The following is a 21,556-nucleotide window of genomic DNA, read 5'->3' on the forward strand; positions in this document are numbered from 1 at the left end:
TCGTTCAGTGATTCCAGCAGGAATTTAAATATTTTTCAGTGCTTTCCTCGGAAATATAAAATTCGTTCTGTGATTCCAGTAGAAATTTAAATATTTTTCAGTGCCTGCCACGGGAATGTAAAATTCATTCCGTGATTCCAGTAGGAATTTGAATGTTTTTCAGTGCTTTCCACAGGAATATAAAATTCGTTCGGTGATTCCAGCAGGAATTTAAATGTTTTTCAGTGCCTTCCACAGGAATATAAAATTCGTTCAGTGATTCCAGCAGGAATTTAAATATTTTTCAGTGCTTTCCACAGGAATATAAAATTCGTTCGGTGATTCCAGCAGGAATTTGAATGTTTTTCAGTGCTTTCCACAGGAATATAAAATTCGTTCAGTGATTCCAGCAGGAATATAAATGTTTTTCAGTGCTTTCCACAGGAATATAAAATTCGTTCAGTGATCCCAGCAGGAATTTGAATGTTTTTCAGTGCCTTCCACAGGAATATAAAATTCGTTCAGTGATTCCAGCAGGAATTTAAATGTTTTTCAGTGCCTTCCACAGGAATATAAAATTCGTTCAGTGATTCCAGCAGGAATTTAAATATTTTTCAGTGCTTTCCACAGGAATATAAAATTCGTTCGGTGATTCCAGCAGGAATTTGAATGTTTTTCAGTGCTTTCCACAGGAATATAAAATTCATTCTGTGATTCCAGTAGGAATTTAAATATTTTTCAGTGCCCGCCACGGGAATATAAAATTCATTCCGTGATTCCAGTAGGAATTTAAATATTTTTCAGTGCCAGCCACGTGAATATAAAATTCATTCCGTGATTCCAGTAGGAATTTAAATATTTTTCAGTGCTTTCCACAGGAATATAAAATTCGTTCAGTGATTCCAGCAGGAATTTAAATATTTTTCAGTGCTTTCCATAGGAATATAAAATTCGTTCAGTGATTCCAGTAGGACTTTAAATATTTTTTAGTGCTTTCCACCGGAATATGAAATTCGTTCTGTGATTTCAGCAGAAATTTAAATGTTTTCCAGTGCTTTCCACAGGAATATAAAATTCGTTCAGTGATTCCAGCAGGAATTTAAATATTTTTCAGTGCTTTCCACAGGAATATAAAATTCGTTCGGTGATTCCAGCAGGAATTTGAATGTTTTTCAGTGCTTTCCACAGGAATATAAAATTCATTCTGTGATTCCAGTAGGAATTTAAATATTTTTCAGTGCCCGCCACGGGAATATAAAATTCATTCCGTGATTCCAGTAGGAATTTAAATATTTTTCAGTGCCAGCCACGTGAATATAAAATTCATTCCGTGATTCCAGCAGGAATTTGAATGTTTTTCAGTGCTTTCCACAGGAATATAAAATTCATTCTGTGATTCCAGTAGGAATTTAAATATTTTTCAGTGCCCGCCACGGGAATATAAAATTCATTCCGTGATTCCAGTAGGAATTTAAATATTTTTCAGTGCCAGCCACGTGAATATAAAATTCATTCCGTGATTCCAGTAGGAATTTAAATATTTTTCAGTGCTTTCCACAGGAATATAAAATTCATTCAGTGATTCCAGCAGGAATTTAAATATTTTTCAGTGCTTTCCATAGGAATATAAAATTCGTTCAGTGATTCCAGTAGGACTTTAAATATTTTTTAGTGCTTTCCACCGGAATATGAAATTCGTTCAGTGATTCCAGCAGGAATTTAAATGTTTTTCAGTGCCTTCCACAGGAATATAAAATTCGTTCAGTGATTCCAGCAGGAATTTAAATATTTTTCAGTGCTTTCCACAGGAATATAAAATTCGTTCGGTGATTCCAGCAGGAATTTGAATGTTTTTCAGTGCTTTCCACAGGAATATAAAATTCATTCTGTGATTCCAGTAGGAATTTAAATATTTTTCAGTGCCCGCCACGGGAATATAAAATTCATTCCGTGATTCCAGTAGGAATTTAAATATTTTTCAGTGCCAGCCACGTGAATATAAAATTCATTCCGTGATTCCAGTAGGAATTTAAATATTTTTCAGTGCTTTCCACAGGAATATAAAATTCGTTCAGTGATTCCAGCAGGAATTTAAATATTTTTCAGTGCTTTCCATAGGAATATAAAATTCGTTCAGTGATTCCAGTAGGACTTTAAATATTTTTTAGTGCTTTCCACCGGAATATGAAATTCGTTCTGTGATTTCAGCAGAAATTTAAATGTTTTCCAGTGCTTTCCGCGGGAATATAAAATTCGTTCTGTGATTCCAGCAGGAATTTAAATATTTTCCAGTGCTTTCCACAGAAATATAAAATTCATTCCGTGATTCCAGTAGGAATTTAAATATTCTTCAGTGCTCTCCACAGGAATATAAAATTCATTCTGTGATTCCAGTAGGAATTTAAATATTTTTCAGTGCCTGCCACAGGAATATAAAATTCATTCCGTGATTCCAGTAGGAATTTAAATATTTTTCAGTGCCTGCCACAGGAATATAAAATTCATTCCGTGATTCCAGTAGGAATTTGAATATTTTTCAGTGCCTGCCACAGGAATATAAAATTCATTCCGTGATTCCGGTAGGAATTTAAATTCTTTTAGTGCCTGCCACAGGAATATAAAATTCATTCCGTGATTCCAGTAGGAATTTTAATATTTTTCAGTGCCCGCCACGGGAATATAAAATTCATTCCGTGATTCCGGTAGGAATTTAAATGTTTCTCAGTGCTTTCCACTGGAAGAATAGGAATTCAAATATTTTTCAGTGCTTTCCACAGGAATATAAAATTCATTCTGTGATTCCAGTAGGAATTTAAATATTTTTCAGTGCCTGCCACAGGAATATAAAATTTATTCCGTGATTCCAGTAGGAATTTAAATATTTTTCAGTGCCCGCCACGGGAATATAAAATTCATTCCGTGATTCCAGTAGGAATTTAAATATTTTTCAGTGCCTGCCACGTGAATATAAAATTCATTCCGTGATTCCAGTAGGAATTTAAATATTTTTCAGTGTTTCCAGAGGAATATAAAATTCGTTCAGTGATTCCAGCAGGAATTTAAATATTTTTCAGTGCTTTCCACAGGAATATAAAATTTGTTCGGTGATTCCAGCAGGAATCTGAATGTTTTTCAGTGCTTTCCACAGGAATATAAAATTCGTTCGGTGATTCCAGCAGGAATTTAAATGTTTTTCAGTGCCTTCCACAGGAATATAAAATTCGTTCAGTGATTCCAGCAGGAATTTAAATATTTTTCAGTGCTTTCCACAGGAATATAAAATTCGTTCGGTGATTCCAGCAGGAATTTAAATGTTTTTCAGTGCCTTCCACAGGAATATAAAATTTGTTCAGTGATTCCAGCAGGAATTTAAATATTTTTCAGTGCTTTCCACAGGAATATAAAATTCGTTCAGTGATTCCAGCAGGAATATAAATGTTTTTCAGTGCTTTCCACAGGAATATAAAATTCGTTTAGTGATTCCAGTAGGAATTTAAATATTGTTCAGTGCTTACCACGGGAATATAAAATTCGTTCGGTAATTCCAGCAGGAATTTGAATGTATTTCGGTGCTTTCCACGGGAATATAAAATTCGTTCGGTGATTCCAGCAGGAATTTAAACGTTTTTCAGTGCTTTCCACGGGAATATGAAATTCGTACGGTGATTCCAGCAGGAATTGAAATGTTTTGCAGTGCTTTCCACAGGAATATAAAATTCATTCTGTGATTCCAGTAGAAATTTAAATATTTTTCAGTGCCTGCCACAGGAATATGAAATTTATTCCGTGATTCCAGTAGGAATTTAAATATTTTTCAGTGCCTGCCACGGGAATATATAATTCATTCCGTGATTCCAGTAGGAATTTAAATATTTTCCAGTGCTTTCCACAGGAATATAAAATTCGTTCAGTGATTCCAGCAGGAATTTAAATATTTTTCAGTGCTTTCCTCGGAAATATAAAATTCGTTCTGTGATTCCAGTAGAAATTTAAATATTTTTCAGTGCCTGCCACGGGAATATAAAATTCATTCCGTGATTCCAGTAGGAATTTAAATATTTTCCAGTGCTTTCCACAGGAATATAAAATTCGTTCAGTGATTCCAGCAGGAATTTAAATATTTTTCAGTGCTTTCCTCGGAAATATAAAATTCGTTCTGGGATTCCAGTAGGAATTTAAATATTTTTCAGTGCCTGCCACGGGAATATAAAATTCATTCCGTGATTCCAGTAGGAATTTAAATATTTTTCAGAGCTTTCCTCGGAAATATAAAATTCGTTCTGTGATTCCAGTAGGAATTTAAATATTTTTCAGTGCCTGCCACGGGAATATAAAATTCATTCCGTGATTCCAGTAGGAATTTGAATGTTTCTCAGTACTTTCCACAGGAAGAATAGGAGTTCAAATATTTTTCAGTGCTTTCCAGAGGAATATAAAATTCGTTCTGTGATTCCAGCAGGAATTTAAATGTTTTTCAGTGCCTTCCACAGAAATATAAAATTCGTTCAGTGATTCCAGCAGGAATTTAAATATTTTTCAGTGCTTTCCACAGGAATATAAAATTCGTTCGGTGATTCCAGCAGGAATTTGAATGTTTTTCAGTGCTTTCCACAGGAATATAAAATTCGTTCGGTGATTCCAGCAGGAATTTGAATGTTTTTCAGTGCTTTCCACAGGAATATAAAATTCGTTCAGTGATTCCAGCAGGAATATAAATGTTTTTCAGTGCTTTCCACAGGAATATAAAATTCGTTCAGTGATCCCAGCAGGAATTTGAATGTTTTTCAGTGCCTTCCACAGGAATATAAAATTCGTTCAGTGATTCCAGCAGGAATTTAAATATTTTTCAGTGCTTTCCACAGGAATATAAAATTTGTTCGGTGATTCCAGCAGGAATTCGAATGTTTTTCAGTGCTTTCCACAGGAATATAAAATTCGTTCGGTGATTCCAGCAGGAATATAAATGTTTTTCAGTGCCTTCCACAGGAATATAAAATTCGTTCGGTGATTCCAGCAGGAATTTGAATGTTTTTCAGTGCTTTCCACAGGAATATAAAATTCATTCTGTGATTCCAGTAGGAATTTAAATATTTTTCAGTGCCCGCCACGGGAATATAAAATTCATTCCGTGATTCCAGTAGGAATTTAAATATTTTTCAGTGCCAGCCACGTGAATATAAAATTCATTCCGTGATTCCAGTAGGAATTTAAATATTTTTCAGTGCTTTCCACAGGAATATAAAATTCGTTCAGTGATTCCAGCAGGAATTTAAATATTTTTCAGTGCTTTCCATAGGAATATAAAATTCGTTCAGTGATTCCAGTAGGACTTTAAATATTTTTTAGTGCTTTCCACCGGAATGTGAAATTCGTTCTGTGATTTCAGCAGAAATTTAAATGTTTTCCAGTGCTTTCCACAGGAATATAAAATTCGTTCAGTGATTCCAGCAGGAATTTAAATATTTTTCAGTGCTTTCCACAGGAATATAAAATTCGTTCGGTGATTCCAGCAGGAATTTGAATGTTTTTCAGTGCTTTCCACAGGAATATAAAATTCATTCTGTGATTCCAGTAGGAATTTAAATATTTTTCAGTGCCCGCCACGGGAATATAAAATTCATTCCGTGATTCCAGTAGGAATTTAAATATTTTTCAGTGCCAGCCACGTGAATATAAAATTCATTCCGTGATTCCAGCAGGAATTTGAATGTTTTTCAGTGCTTTCCACAGGAATATAAAATTCATTCTGTGATTCCAGTAGGAATTTAAATATTTTTCAGTGCCCGCCACGGGAATATAAAATTCATTCCGTGATTCCAGTAGGAATTTAAATATTTTTCAGTGCCAGCCACGTGAATATAAAATTCATTCCGTGATTCCAGTAGGAATTTAAATATTTTTCAGTGCTTTCCACAGGAATATAAAATTCATTCAGTGATTCCAGCAGGAATTTAAATATTTTTCAGTGCTTTCCATAGGAATATAAAATTCGTTCAGTGATTCCAGTAGGACTTTAAATATTTTTTAGTGCTTTCCACCGGAATATGAAATTCGTTCAGTGATTCCAGCAGGAATTTAAATGTTTTTCAGTGCCTTCCACAGGAATATAAAATTCGTTCAGTGATTCCAGCAGGAATTTAAATATTTTTCAGTGCTTTCCACAGGAATATAAAATTCGTTCGGTGATTCCAGCAGGAATTTGAATGTTTTTCAGTGCTTTCCACAGGAATATAAAATTCATTCTGTGATTCCAGTAGGAATTTAAATATTTTTCAGTGCCCGCCACGGGAATATAAAATTCATTCCGTGATTCCAGTAGGAATTTAAATATTTTTCAGTGCCAGCCACGTGAATATAAAATTCATTCCGTGATTCCAGTAGGAATTTAAATATTTTTCAGTGCTTTCCACAGGAATATAAAATTCGTTCAGTGATTCCAGCAGGAATTTAAATATTTTTCAGTGCTTTCCATAGGAATATAAAATTCGTTCAGTGATTCCAGTAGGACTTTAAATATTTTTTAGTGCTTTCCACCGGAATATGAAATTCGTTCTGTGATTTCAGCAGAAATTTAAATGTTTTCCAGTGCTTTCCGCGGGAATATAAAATTCGTTCTGTGATTCCAGCAGGAATTTAAATATTTTCCAGTGCTTTCCACAGAAATATAAAATTCATTCCGTGATTCCAGTAGGAATTTAAATATTCTTCAGTGCTCTCCACAGGAATATAAAATTCATTCTGTGATTCCAGTAGGAATTTAAATATTTTTCAGTGCCTGCCACAGGAATATAAAATTCATTCCGTGATTCCAGTAGGAATTTAAATATTTTTCAGTGCCTGCCACAGGAATATAAAATTCATTCCGTGATTCCAGTAGGAATTTGAATATTTTTCAGTGCCTGCCACAGGAATATAAAATTCATTCCGTGATTCCGGTAGGAATTTAAATTCTTTTAGTGCCTGCCACAGGAATATAAAATTCATTCCGTGATTCCAGTAGGAATTTTAATATTTTTCAGTGCCCGCCACGGGAATATAAAATTCATTCCGTGATTCCGGTAGGAATTTAAATGTTCCTCAGTGCTTTCCACTGGAAGAATAGGAATTCAAATATTTTTCAGTGCTTTCCACAGGAATATAAAATTCATTCTGTGATTCCAGTAGGAATTTAAATATTTTTCAGTGCCTGCCACAGGAATATAAAATTTATTCCGTGATTCCAGTAGGAATTTAAATATTTTTCAGTGCCCGCCACGGGAATATAAAATTCATTCCGTGATTCCAGTAGGAATTTAAATATTTTTCAGTGCCTGCCACGTGAATATAAAATTCATTCCGTGATTCCAGTAGGAATTTAAATATTTTTCAGTGTTTCCAGAGGAATATAAAATTCGTTCAGTGATTCCAGCAGGAATTTAAATATTTTTCAGTGCTTTCCACAGGAATATAAAATTTGTTCGGTGATTCCAGCAGGAATCTGAATGTTTTTCAGTGCTTTCCACAGGAATATAAAATTCGTTCGGTGATTCCAGCAGGAATTTAAATGTTTTTCAGTGCCTTCCACAGGAATATAAAATTCGTTCAGTGATTCCAGCAGGAATTTAAATATTTTTCAGTGCTTTCCACAGGAATATAAAATTCGTTCGGTGATTCCAGCAGGAATTTAAATATTTTTCAGTGCCTGCCACGGGAATATAAAATTCATTCCGTGATTCCAGTAGGAATTTGAATGTTTCTCAGTACTTTCCACAGGAAGAATAGGAGTTCAAATATTTTTCAGTGCTTTCCAGAGGAATATAAAATTCGTTCTGTGATTCCAGCAGGAATTTAAATGTTTTTCAGTGCCTTCCACAGAAATATAAAATTCGTTCAGTGATTCCAGCAGGAATTTAAATATTTTTCAGTGCTTTCCACAGGAATATAAAATTCGTTCGGTGATTCCAGCAGGAATTTGAATGTTTTTCAGTGCTTTCCACAGGAATATAAAATTCGTTCGGTGATTCCAGCAGGAATTTGAATGTTTTTCAGTGCTTTCCACAGGAATATAAAATTCGTTCAGTGATTCCAGCAGGAATATAAATGTTTTTCAGTGCTTTCCACAGGAACATAAAATTCGTTCAGTGATTCCAGCAGGAATTAGAATGTTTTTCAGTGCTTTCCACAGGAAGAATAGGAATTTAAATATTTTTCAGTGCTTTCCACAGGAATACAAAATTCATTCCGTGATTCCAGTAGGAATTTAAATGTTTCTCAGTACTTTCCACAGGAAGAATAGGAGTTTAAATATTTTTCAGTGCTTTCCAGAGGAATATAAAATTCGTTCTGTGATTCCAGTAGGAATTTAAATATTTTTCAGTGTTTCCACAGGAATATAAAATTCGTTCAGTGATTCCAGCAGGAATTTAAATAATTTTCAGTGCTTTCCACAGGAATATAAAATTTGTTCGGTGATTCCAGCAGGAATTTGAATGTTTTTCAGTGCTTTCCACAGGAATATAAAATTCGTTCGGTGATTCCAGCAGGAATTTAAATGTTTTTCAGTGCCTTCCACAGGAATATAAAATTCGTTCAGTGATTCCAGCAGGAATTTAAATATTTTTCAGTGCTTTCCACAGGAATATAAAATTCGTTCGGTGATTCCAGCAGGAATTTGAATGTTTTTCAGTGCTTTCCACAGGAATATAAAATTCGTTCAGTGATTCCAGCAGGAATATAAATGTTTTTCAGTGCTTTCCACAGGAATATAAAATTCGTTCAGTGATCCCAGCAGGAATTTGAATGTTTTTCAGTGCCTTCCACAGGAATATAAAATTCGTTCAGTGATTCCAGCAGGAATTTAAATATTTTTCAGTGCTTTCCACAGGAATATAAAATTTGTTCGGTGATTCCAGCAGGAATTCGAATGTTTTTCAGTGCTTTCCACAGGAATATAAAATTCGTTCGGTGATTCCAGCAGGAATATAAATGTTTTTCAGTGCCTTCCACAGGAATATAAAATTCGTTCGGTGATTCCAGCAGGAATTTGAATGTTTTTCAGTGCTTTCCACAGGAATATAAAATTCATTCTGTGATTCCAGTAGGAATTTAAATATTTTTCAGTGCCCGCCACGGGAATATAAAATTCATTCCGTGATTCCAGTAGGAATTTAAATATTTTTCAGTGCCAGCCACGTGAATATAAAATTCATTCCGTGATTCCAGTAGGAATTTAAATATTTTTCAGTGCTTTCCACAGGAATATAAAATTCGTTCAGTGATTCCAGCAGGAATTTAAATATTTTTCAGTGCTTTCCATAGGAATATAAAATTCGTTCAGTGATTCCAGTAGGACTTTAAATATTTTTTAGTGCTTTCCACCGGAATGTGAAATTCGTTCTGTGATTTCAGCAGAAATTTAAATGTTTTCCAGTGCTTTCCACAGGAATATAAAATTCGTTCAGTGATTCCAGCAGGAATTTAAATATTTTTCAGTGCTTTCCACAGGAATATAAAATTCGTTCGGTGATTCCAGCAGGAATTTGAATGTTTTTCAGTGCTTTCCACAGGAATATAAAATTCATTCTGTGATTCCAGTAGGAATTTAAATATTTTTCAGTGCCCGCCACGGGAATATAAAATTCATTCCGTGATTCCAGTAGGAATTTAAATATTTTTCAGTGCCAGCCACGTGAATATAAAATTCATTCCGTGATTCCAGCAGGAATTTGAATGTTTTTCAGTGCTTTCCACAGGAATATAAAATTCATTCTGTGATTCCAGTAGGAATTTAAATATTTTTCAGTGCCCGCCACGGGAATATAAAATTCATTCCGTGATTCCAGTAGGAATTTAAATATTTTTCAGTGCCAGCCACGTGAATATAAAATTCATTCCGTGATTCCAGTAGGAATTTAAATATTTTTCAGTGCTTTCCACAGGAATATAAAATTCATTCAGTGATTCCAGCAGGAATTTAAATATTTTTCAGTGCTTTCCATAGGAATATAAAATTCGTTCAGTGATTCCAGTAGGACTTTAAATATTTTTTAGTGCTTTCCACCGGAATATGAAATTCGTTCAGTGATTCCAGCAGGAATTTAAATGTTTTTCAGTGCCTTCCACAGGAATATAAAATTCGTTCAGTGATTCCAGCAGGAATTTAAATATTTTTCAGTGCTTTCCACAGGAATATAAAATTCGTTCGGTGATTCCAGCAGGAATTTGAATGTTTTTCAGTGCTTTCCACAGGAATATAAAATTCATTCTGTGATTCCAGTAGGAATTTAAATATTTTTCAGTGCCCGCCACGGGAATATAAAATTCATTCCGTGATTCCAGTAGGAATTTAAATATTTTTCAGTGCCAGCCACGTGAATATAAAATTCATTCCGTGATTCCAGTAGGAATTTAAATATTTTTCAGTGCTTTCCACAGGAATATAAAATTCGTTCAGTGATTCCAGCAGGAATTTAAATATTTTTCAGTGCTTTCCATAGGAATATAAAATTCGTTCAGTGATTCCAGTAGGACTTTAAATATTTTTTAGTGCTTTCCACCGGAATATGAAATTCGTTCTGTGATTTCAGCAGAAATTTAAATGTTTTCCAGTGCTTTCCGCGGGAATATAAAATTCGTTCTGTGATTCCAGCAGGAATTTAAATATTTTCCAGTGCTTTCCACAGAAATATAAAATTCATTCCGTGATTCCAGTAGGAATTTAAATATTCTTCAGTGCTCTCCACAGGAATATAAAATTCATTCTGTGATTCCAGTAGGAATTTAAATATTTTTCAGTGCCTGCCACAGGAATATAAAATTCATTCCGTGATTCCAGTAGGAATTTAAATATTTTTCAGTGCCTGCCACAGGAATATAAAATTCATTCCGTGATTCCAGTAGGAATTTGAATATTTTTCAGTGCCTGCCACAGGAATATAAAATTCATTCCGTGATTCCGGTAGGAATTTAAATTCTTTTAGTGCCTGCCACAGGAATATAAAATTCATTCCGTGATTCCAGTAGGAATTTTAATATTTTTCAGTGCCCGCCACGGGAATATAAAATTCATTCCGTGATTCCGGTAGGAATTTAAATGTTCCTCAGTGCTTTCCACTGGAAGAATAGGAATTCAAATATTTTTCAGTGCTTTCCACAGGAATATAAAATTCATTCTGTGATTCCAGTAGGAATTTAAATATTTTTCAGTGCCTGCCACAGGAATATAAAATTTATTCCGTGATTCCAGTAGGAATTTAAATATTTTTCAGTGCCCGCCACGGGAATATAAAATTCATTCCGTGATTCCAGTAGGAATTTAAATATTTTTCAGTGCCTGCCACGTGAATATAAAATTCATTCCGTGATTCCAGTAGGAATTTAAATATTTTTCAGTGTTTCCAGAGGAATATAAAATTCGTTCAGTGATTCCAGCAGGAATTTAAATATTTTTCAGTGCTTTCCACAGGAATATAAAATTTGTTCGGTGATTCCAGCAGGAATCTGAATGTTTTTCAGTGCTTTCCACAGGAATATAAAATTCGTTCGGTGATTCCAGCAGGAATTTAAATGTTTTTCAGTGCCTTCCACAGGAATATAAAATTCGTTCAGTGATTCCAGCAGGAATTTAAATATTTTTCAGTGCTTTCCACAGGAATATAAAATTCGTTCGGTGATTCCAGCAGGAATTTAAATGTTTTTCAGTGCCTTCCACAGGAATATAAAATTTGTTCAGTGATTCCAGCAGGAATTTAAATATTTTTCAGTGCTTTCCACAGGAATATAAAATTCGTTCAGTGATTCCAGCAGGAATATAAATGTTTTTCAGTGCTTTCCACAGGAATATAAAATTCGTTTAGTGATTCCAGTAGGAATTTAAATATTGTTCAGTGCTTACCACGGGAATATAAAATTCGTTCGGTAATTCCAGCAGGAATTTGAATGTATTTCGGTGCTTTCCACGGGAATATAAAATTCGTTCGGTGATTCCAGCAGGAATTTAAACGTTTTTCAGTGCTTTCCACGGGAATATGAAATTCGTACGGTGATTCCAGCAGGAATTGAAATGTTTTGCAGTGCTTTCCACAGGAATATAAAATTCATTCTGTGATTCCAGTAGAAATTTAAATATTTTTCAGTGCCTGCCACAGGAATATGAAATTTATTCCGTGATTCCAGTAGGAATTTAAATATTTTTCAGTGCCTGCCACGGGAATATATAATTCATTCCGTGATTCCAGTAGGAATTTAAATATTTTCCAGTGCTTTCCACAGGAATATAAAATTCGTTCAGTGATTCCAGCAGGAATTTAAATATTTTTCAGTGCTTTCCTCGGAAATATAAAATTCGTTCTGTGATTCCAGTAGAAATTTAAATATTTTTCAGTGCCTGCCACGGGAATATAAAATTCATTCCGTGATTCCAGTAGGAATTTAAATATTTTCCAGTGCTTTCCACAGGAATATAAAATTCGTTCAGTGATTCCAGCAGGAATTTAAATATTTTTCAGTGCTTTCCTCGGAAATATAAAATTCGTTCTGGGATTCCAGTAGGAATTTAAATATTTTTCAGTGCCTGCCACGGGAATATAAAATTCATTCCGTGATTCCAGTAGGAATTTAAATATTTTTCAGAGCTTTCCTCGGAAATATAAAATTCGTTCTGTGATTCCAGTAGGAATTTAAATATTTTTCAGTGCCTGCCACGGGAATATAAAATTCATTCCGTGATTCCAGTAGGAATTTGAATGTTTCTCAGTACTTTCCACAGGAAGAATAGGAGTTCAAATATTTTTCAGTGCTTTCCAGAGGAATATAAAATTCGTTCTGTGATTCCAGCAGGAATTTAAATGTTTTTCAGTGCCTTCCACAGAAATATAAAATTCGTTCAGTGATTCCAGCAGGAATTTAAATATTTTTCAGTGCTTTCCACAGGAATATAAAATTCGTTCGGTGATTCCAGCAGGAATTTGAATGTTTTTCAGTGCTTTCCACAGGAATATAAAATTCGTTCGGTGATTCCAGCAGGAATTTGAATGTTTTTCAGTGCTTTCCACAGGAATATAAAATTCGTTCAGTGATTCCAGCAGGAATATAAATGTTTTTCAGTGCTTTCCACAGGAACATAAAATTCGTTCAGTGATTCCAGCAGGAATTAGAATGTTTTTCAGTGCTTTCCACAGGAAGAATAGGAATTTAAATATTTTTCAGTGCTTTCCACAGGAATACAAAATTCATTCCGTGATTCCAGTAGGAATTTAAATGTTTCTCAGTACTTTCCACAGGAAGAATAGGAGTTTAAATATTTTTCAGTGCTTTCCAGAGGAATATAAAATTCGTTCTGTGATTCCAGTAGGAATTTAAATATTTTTCAGTGTTTCCACAGGAATATAAAATTCGTTCAGTGATTCCAGCAGGAATTTAAATAATTTTCAGTGCTTTCCACAGGAATATAAAATTTGTTCGGTGATTCCAGCAGGAATTTGAATGTTTTTCAGTGCTTTCCACAGGAATATAAAATTCGTTCGGTGATTCCAGCAGGAATTTAAATGTTTTTCAGTGCCTTCCACAGGAATATAAAATTCGTTCAGTGATTCCAGCAGGAATTTAAATATTTTTCAGTGCTTTCCACAGGAATATAAAATTCGTTCGGTGATTCCAGCAGGAATTTGAATGTTTTTCAGTGCTTTCCACAGGAATATAAAATTCGTTCAGTGATTCCAGCAGGAATATAAATGTTTTTCAGTGCTTTCCACAGGAATATAAAATTCGTTCAGTGATCCCAGCAGGAATTTGAATGTTTTTCAGTGCCTTCCACAGGAATATAAAATTCGTTCAGTGATTCCAGCAGGAATTTAAATATTTTTCAGTGCTTTCCACAGGAATATAAAATTTGTTCGGTGATTCCAGCAGGAATTCGAATGTTTTTCAGTGCTTTCCACAGGAATATAAAATTCGTTCGGTGATTCCAGCAGGAATATAAATGTTTTTCAGTGCCTTCCACAGGAATATAAAATTCGTTCAGTGATTCCAGCAGGAATTTAAATGTTTTTCAGTGCCTTCCACAGGAATATAAAATTCGTTCAGTGATTCCAGCAGGAATTTGAATGTTTTTCAGTGCTTTCCACAGGAATATAAAATTCATTCTGTGATTCCAGTAGGAATTTAAATATTTTTCAGTGCCTGCCACAGGAATATAAAATTTATTCCGTGATTCCAGTAGGAATTTAAATATTTTTCAGTGCCCGCCACGGGAATATAAAATTCATTCCGTGATTCCAGTAGGAATTTAAATATTTTTCAGTGCCAGCCACGTGAATATAAAATTCATTCCGTGATTCCAGTAGGAATTTAAATATTTTGCAGTGCTTTCCACAGGAATATAAAATTCATTCTGTGATTCCAGTAGGAATTTAAATATTTTTCAGTGCCTGCCACAGGAATATGACATTTATTCCGTGATTCCAGTAGGAATTTAAATATTTTTCAGTGCCCGCCACGGAAATATAAAATTCATTCCGTGATTCCAGTAGGAATTCAAATATTTTTCAGTGCCTGCCACGTGAATATAAAATTCATTCCGTGATTCCAGTAGGAATTTAAATATTTTTCAGTGCCTGCCACGGAAATATAAAATTCATTCCGTGATTCCAGTAGGAATTTAAATATTTTCCAGTGCTTTCCACAGGAATATAAAATTCGTTCAGTGATTCCAGCAGGAATTTAAATATTTTTCAGTGCTTTCCTCGGAAATATAAAATTCGTTCTGTGATTCCAGTAGGAATTTAAATATTTTTCAGTGCCTGCCACGGGAATATAAATTCATTCCGTGATTCCAGTAGGAATTTAAATATTATCCAGTGCTTTCCACAGGAATATAAAATTCATTCCGTGATTCCAGTAGGAATTTAAATATTATCCAGTGCTTTCCACAGGAATATAAAATTCGTTCGGTGATTCCAGCAGGAATTTGAATGTTTTTCAGTGCTTTCCACAGGAAGAATAGGTATTTAAATATTTTTCAGTGCTTTCCACAGAAATATAAAATTCGTTCAGTGATTCCGGCGGGAATTCAAATATTTTTAAGTGCTTTCCACAGGAATATAAAATTCATTCTGTGATTCCAGCAGGAATTTAAATGTTTCTCAGTGCTTTCCACAGGAAGAATAGGTATTTAAATATTTTTCAGCGCTTTCCACAGGAATATAAAATTCGTTCAGTGATTCCAGTAGGAATTTAAATATTTTTCAGTGCTTTCCAGAGGAATATAAAATTCGTTCGGTGATTCCAGCAGAAATTTAAACGTTTTTCAGTGCTTTCCACGGGAATATGAAATTCGTACGGTGATTCCAGCAGGAATTGAAACGTTTTGCAGTGCTTTCCACAGGAATATAAAATTCATTCTGTGATTCCGGTAGGAATTTAAATATTTTTCAGTGCCCGCCACGGGAATATAAAATTCATTCCGTGATTCCAGTAGGAATTTAAATATTTTTCAGTGCCTGCCACGTGAATATAAAATTCGTTCAGTGATTCCAGTAGGAATTTAAATATTTTTTAGTGCTTTCCACCGGAATATGAAATTCGTTCTGTGATTTCAGCAGGAATTTAAATGTTTTCCAGTGCTTTCCGCGGGAATATAAAATTCGTTCTGTGATTCCAGCAGGAATTTAAATATTTTCCAGTGCTTACCACAGGAATATAAAATTCATTCTGTGATTCCAGTAGGAATTTAAATATTTTTCAGTGCCTGCCACAGGAATATAAAATTCATTCCGTGATTCCAGTAGGAATTTAAATATTTTTCAGTGCCTGCCACAGGAATATAAAATTCATTCCGTGATTCCAGTAGGAATTTGAATATTTTTCAGTGCCTGCCACAGGAATATAAAATTCATTCCGTGATTCCAGTAGGAATTTAAATATTCTTCAGTGCTTTTCACAGGAATATAAAATTCATTCCGTGATTCCAGTAGGAATTTAAATATTTTTCAGTGCTTTCCACAGGAATATAAAATTCGTTCGGTGATTCCAGCAGGAATTTGAATGTTTTTCAGTGCCTTCCACAGGAATATAAAATTCGTTCAGTGATTCCAGCAGGAATTTAAATATTTTTCAGTGCTTTCCACAGGAATATAAAATTCGTTCGGTGATTCCAGCAGGAATTTGAATGTTTTTCAGTGCTTTCCACAGGAATATAAAATTCGTTCGGTGATTCCAGCAGGAATTTGAATGTTTTACAGTGCTTTCCACAGGAATATAAAATTCGTTCAGTGATTCCAGCAGGAATATAAATGTTTTTCAGTGCTTTCCACAGGAATATAAAATTCGTTCAGTGATTCCAGCAGGAATTTGAATGTTTTTCAGTGCTTTCCACAGGAAGAATAGGAATTTAAATATTTTTCAGTGCTTTCCACAGAAATATAAAATTCGTTCAGTGATTCCAGTAGGAATTTAAATATTTTTCAGTGCTTTCCAGAGGAATATAAAATTCGTTCGGTAATTCCAGCAGGAATTTGAATGTTTTTCAGTGCTTTCCACGGGAATATGAAATTCGTACGGTGATTCCAGCAGGAATTGAAATGTTTTGCAGTGCTTTCCACAGGAATATAAAATTCATTCTGTGATTCCGGTAGGAATTTAAATATTTTTCAGTGCCCGCCACGGGAATATAAAATTCATTCCGTGATTCCAGTAGGAATTTAAATATTTTTCAGTGCCTGCCACGTGAATATAAAATTCATTCCGTGATTCCAGTAGGAATTTAAATATTTTTCAGTGCTTTCCACAGGAATATAAAATTCGTTCAGTGATTCCAGCAGGAATTTAAATATTTTTCAGTGCTTTCCATAGGAATATAAAATTCATTCAGCGATTCCAGTAGGAATTTAAATATTTTTTAGTGCTTTCCACCGGAATATGAAATTCGTTCTGTGATTTCAGCAGGAATTTAAATGTTTTCCAGTGCTTTCCGCGGGAATATAAAATTCGTTCTGTGATTCCAGCAGGAATTTAAATATTTTCCAGTGCTTTCCACAGAAATATAAAATTCATTCCGTGATTCCAGTAGGAATTTAAATATTTTTCAGTGCTTTCCACAGGAATATAAAATTCATTCTGTGATTCCAGTAGGAATTTAAATATTTTTCAGTGCCTGCCACAGGAATATAAAATTCATTCCGTGATTCCAGTAGGAATTTAAATATTTTTCAGTGCCTGCCACAGGAATATAAAATTCATTCCGTGATTCCAGTAGGAATTTGAATATTTTTCAGTGCCTGCCACAGGAATATAAAATTCATTCCGTGATTCCGGTAGGAATTTAAATTCTTTTAGTGCCTGCCACAGGAATATAAAATTCATTCCGTGATTCCAGTAGGAATTTTAATATTTTTCAGTGCCCGCCACGGGAATATAAAATTCATTCCGTGATTCCAGTAGGAATTTAAATGTTTCTCAGTGCTTTCCACACGAAGAATAGGAATTTAAATATTTTTCAGTGCTTTTCAGAGGAATATAAAATTCGTCTAGTGATTCCAGTAGGAATTTAAATATTTTTCAGTGTTTCCACAGGAATATAAAATTCGTTCAGTCATTCCAGTAGGAATTTAAATATTTCTCAGAGCTCTCCACAGGAATATAGAATTCATTCCGTGATTCCAGTAGGAACTTAAATATTTTTCAGTGCCTTTCACCGGAATATAAAATTCATTCCGTGATTCCAGTAGGAATTTAAATGTTTTTCAGTGCTTTCCACAGGAATATAAAATTTATTCCGTGATTCCAGTAGAAATTTAAATATTTTTCAGTTCCTTCCACAGGAATATAAAATTCATTCCGTGATTCCAGTAGGAATTTAAATGTTTTCCAGTGCTTTCCATAGGAATATAAAATTCATTCTGTGATTCCAGTTGGAATTTAAATATTCTTCATGTACCTGGCATACAAATAAAAATCCAGTTCACATTCACAGTGATAACTTTTTTATTAAATTCGTCAAAAAGTATATTTTTCCATTCGTGGCGGGTTTAAGTTGTTCAAAAAGTATAGAGTCTGAGGTGATTGTGACAATGCAGCGTCAGGAAATCCAAACATGTCGAAGATGTGGAACAGCTGAACCGATCATTTTGTTTTACACAAGGTACACAAACAAAATGATTTTGTAATTGTCATATATTCTTCAAATCATCAATCATTTCATTATTCTATTTTACTTATCGCATAAACAATGCGACTAAATAATTTGTTTTGTTTATTTTTCAGAGTGGTCTTTGGTGGATTCATCTAGACAGGCAGTGCGAGGACCGCTTTTATGCCGTGGAGCTACGAAGCTACAAGGTAAAATTTCCCATACATGATAATCTACATTTTTCGAACATTTTTCATGCATCTGTAAATTGAAAAACGACGGTACTCAGTTTTCTGTACAATGAATTTAAAAAACATCACGCTATTGCATGTATGATACAACAGTTTTCTAAGCTTAACCGTTACTTCTGTATTCATTTTAGCATTCAGCGGAGACATCCGAGTAACTTCTCCATTACTTGGCAACGTTGGTGAGTTTGCATGTGTTAGGTTATGGGTATTTCCCTGGGATTCCTCTGTCACGTGGCGTGGCGGTAACAATTGTTACACAAATCTTCGATTTCTTAGCTGCATGGATAGGCTCATTCACGATCACAACGTGCTTCACTTGCAGTCCAATAATTTTTTTTCGCAATTTAATGTACCGTAGCTTACTCGAAGTTAGAAATTTTGCACGTTGCTAAAAGTGGAATGAGCATCGCGACAGGTAACCATCGCTTACTCGGCACTCGCGAGATCGAATTGTGTTTCGCAAATGATGTAATAATCTACGTTTGAATTTACCGATGATGTCGTTTAAGTGATGGGTTCACCTGAGGTTTGAACGTATTCAATTATTCACAATATTGATAAATCGATAAAATTCCAAAGTCTGGCATAACGTAACGTAGTGAAATTGCATCTTATATTATTATATATCATTTTCAACCCTTTAAAAGTCAACAAATATTGATCAACTGCAGGCTTAGCTCGCTTAGAAAAATGCTAATTGGCATACAGGATGTTTTTAATCTATTTTACAAAATGTTAATGTACCGATAGTCTGCCAACATTTACTAAAATAATACATACAACACTAGAGTTGACGGGACATAACCGCGATACTGTATTCTGAGTAGGCAGACTATGATATAAAAACATTTTGCTCCCAACAGGTAACCAACGAAAATGTAAGTCAGCGACCACGGCGCGAATGATGAAGAATGATGTGTGTTGGAAAAAATGGCGAATCGTTCAGATCGAATATAGGTAACCGGGTAGGTAGGTGGACGTTTTGGGATCCGTCGCGGGGTTTATGCATGTGTGTGTGAGTCTCTCTTTTCCGTTGGGTGGTTCCGTTGGGGAACAGGTAAGGTTAGGAAGGTCGCGATATACCGTGATGTTACTGACTTTTGTAATCCACAGCGTCAAACGATCACATAAATCTTGCTCTCAAAAGACTCCGTATTCGAGTCTCTTGACCATTTCTAAGCATTTGAATAAGAACGAGATTGAATTTCTTATTTCCTGTAACTCTGCAACCATTTTTCAATTCCAACAACTGAAAAAGAATAGAAACGGAACTATTAGCAGAATTATGGATCCCGTTTCTTTAGGTTACCGAATTAAGCATGTTTTATTCCAATGAGAAACTGTGCGTTTTAATTTGTATCTTCGTTTATATTCGATTTTATCTGTTCTTTCCTATCCCGTCCGATCCTCGACAATGCCACCTCTTATAGCCTATTCATTTCAATTATTCATTTAGAATATGGGATTGCAATTTCCCGATTCTGTTCTTTCCATCCGAATCCATTCGTTTCAAAAAATACACTTCATCCGAATCCGATTCGTATGCTTTCATATTCTTTGAAACGAATTGATTCGCATGGAAAGAACAGAATCGGATTAGAATTTGCAATCCCCCTATTCTAAATGAATAATTGAAACGAATAGGTTGTGAGAGGTGGCATTGTCGCGGATAGGACGGGATAGGAAAGAACAGATAAAATCGAATGTAAACGAATAAACAGATTAAAACGAACAGTTTCTCATTGGAATAAAACATGCTTAATTCGGTAACCTATAAAAACGGGATCCATAATTCTGCTAATAATTCCGTTTCTATTCTTTTTCAGTTGTTGGGCTCGTTATTCAATTCAATTATTAAGTCATTACCGATGATTATTCCATACAATTGATCTCTGTGATCGTCTGAATGGGCAAAACGCATCTCTGGACCATCTATCGCGTTCCGTGGTACGCTAGATGGGGAGAGATGCTGAGCTCGAAGACTTCGCGTCGAAGAGGACCGCCGACCGTCACGCCACACAATAATGCATGCCCTCCAACCTCCTTCCTCATTTCAAATTGATTTGTAATCTGAGAACAACAATCCGCATAGCAATGTATCTCATTCAAAAAGATACAGATGCGGATTGGGCTTCTACAGAATTTTTGGAAAAATTCACAAGTTCCACATAATACAAATTTTTTGACAGTTTAATCTGTCGCGCCTTTTTGCGCCTAGATTAATCACGAGAATCGGACGCAGCCTTTTGCGCGTAAATTAATAACGGAAATTGGACACGTTTTTTTACGCGTCGATTTTGCAAACAGCATATGACAAGTCCCAGATATTACAAATATTTTGACAGTTTAATCTGTCGCGCCTTATTGCGCGTAGATTAATCACGAGAATTGGACGCAGCCTTTTGCGCGTAAATTAACCACGGGACTCGGACACGTTTTTACGCGCCGGTAATTTTGCAAACGGTATATAGAAGAGTTACACACTTTCGATGTGTTAATCTTTCAACTCTTCGGTCAATTATTTACGAATAATAAAGTTTTCAAGTTCCACGGCGCCTTTTGCGCGTGGACTTGATACCTTTCAGTCGTGAGAGAAAGCGCGTTATTTTACAACTGGAACTCAACGCGCAGGTATAGAAATCTCGGTAGTGTTCAGTGATAGTGGAGAATCTTGACGTAAGTATTTATAAAATATATATGAAACGTACAGAAACACTCGTTTAACTGATCGTATTATTTTCTGTTTCAGGGCAACAAAACCAATTTTTTAACAAATGCACTGAGAACTATAGAATTTTCAGTCGAAAAAGATATTCATTTTAAAAACTGAATGCAGAAAGGGATGTCGGGTCAAAAAATTTAGAATGTATTTTATTCATCAATACAATCAATAATTATCGAAGCAACGAATATTAAAACGAATACCATGTTGGACTCGAGGCATTTTTCGATAGCGTATGGACTTATGTGATTGTGCTAACCAGACCTTCGTCTGTTTCAGCTAACCAAGCTTTTTATCTGTTTCAGCTAATGAAAGCTTTGTCTGTCTCAGCTAATCAAACTTTTTGTCTGTTTCAGTTAAACAAATCTCTTGTCTGTTTCAGCTAATTCATTTGTCTCTTTTTCGTTAATTGTATTTTTTTCGTATCTAAGCTAAGTATATTTTTGTCTGTATCGACATATTTCACTAATTATATTTTCATCTGTTCCAGGTAACTGAGTT

Source organism: Neodiprion lecontei, chromosome 4, assembly GCF_021901455.1.
Source record: "Neodiprion lecontei isolate iyNeoLeco1 chromosome 4, iyNeoLeco1.1, whole genome shotgun sequence".
Taxonomy (NCBI): Eukaryota; Metazoa; Arthropoda; class Insecta; order Hymenoptera; family Diprionidae; genus Neodiprion; species Neodiprion lecontei.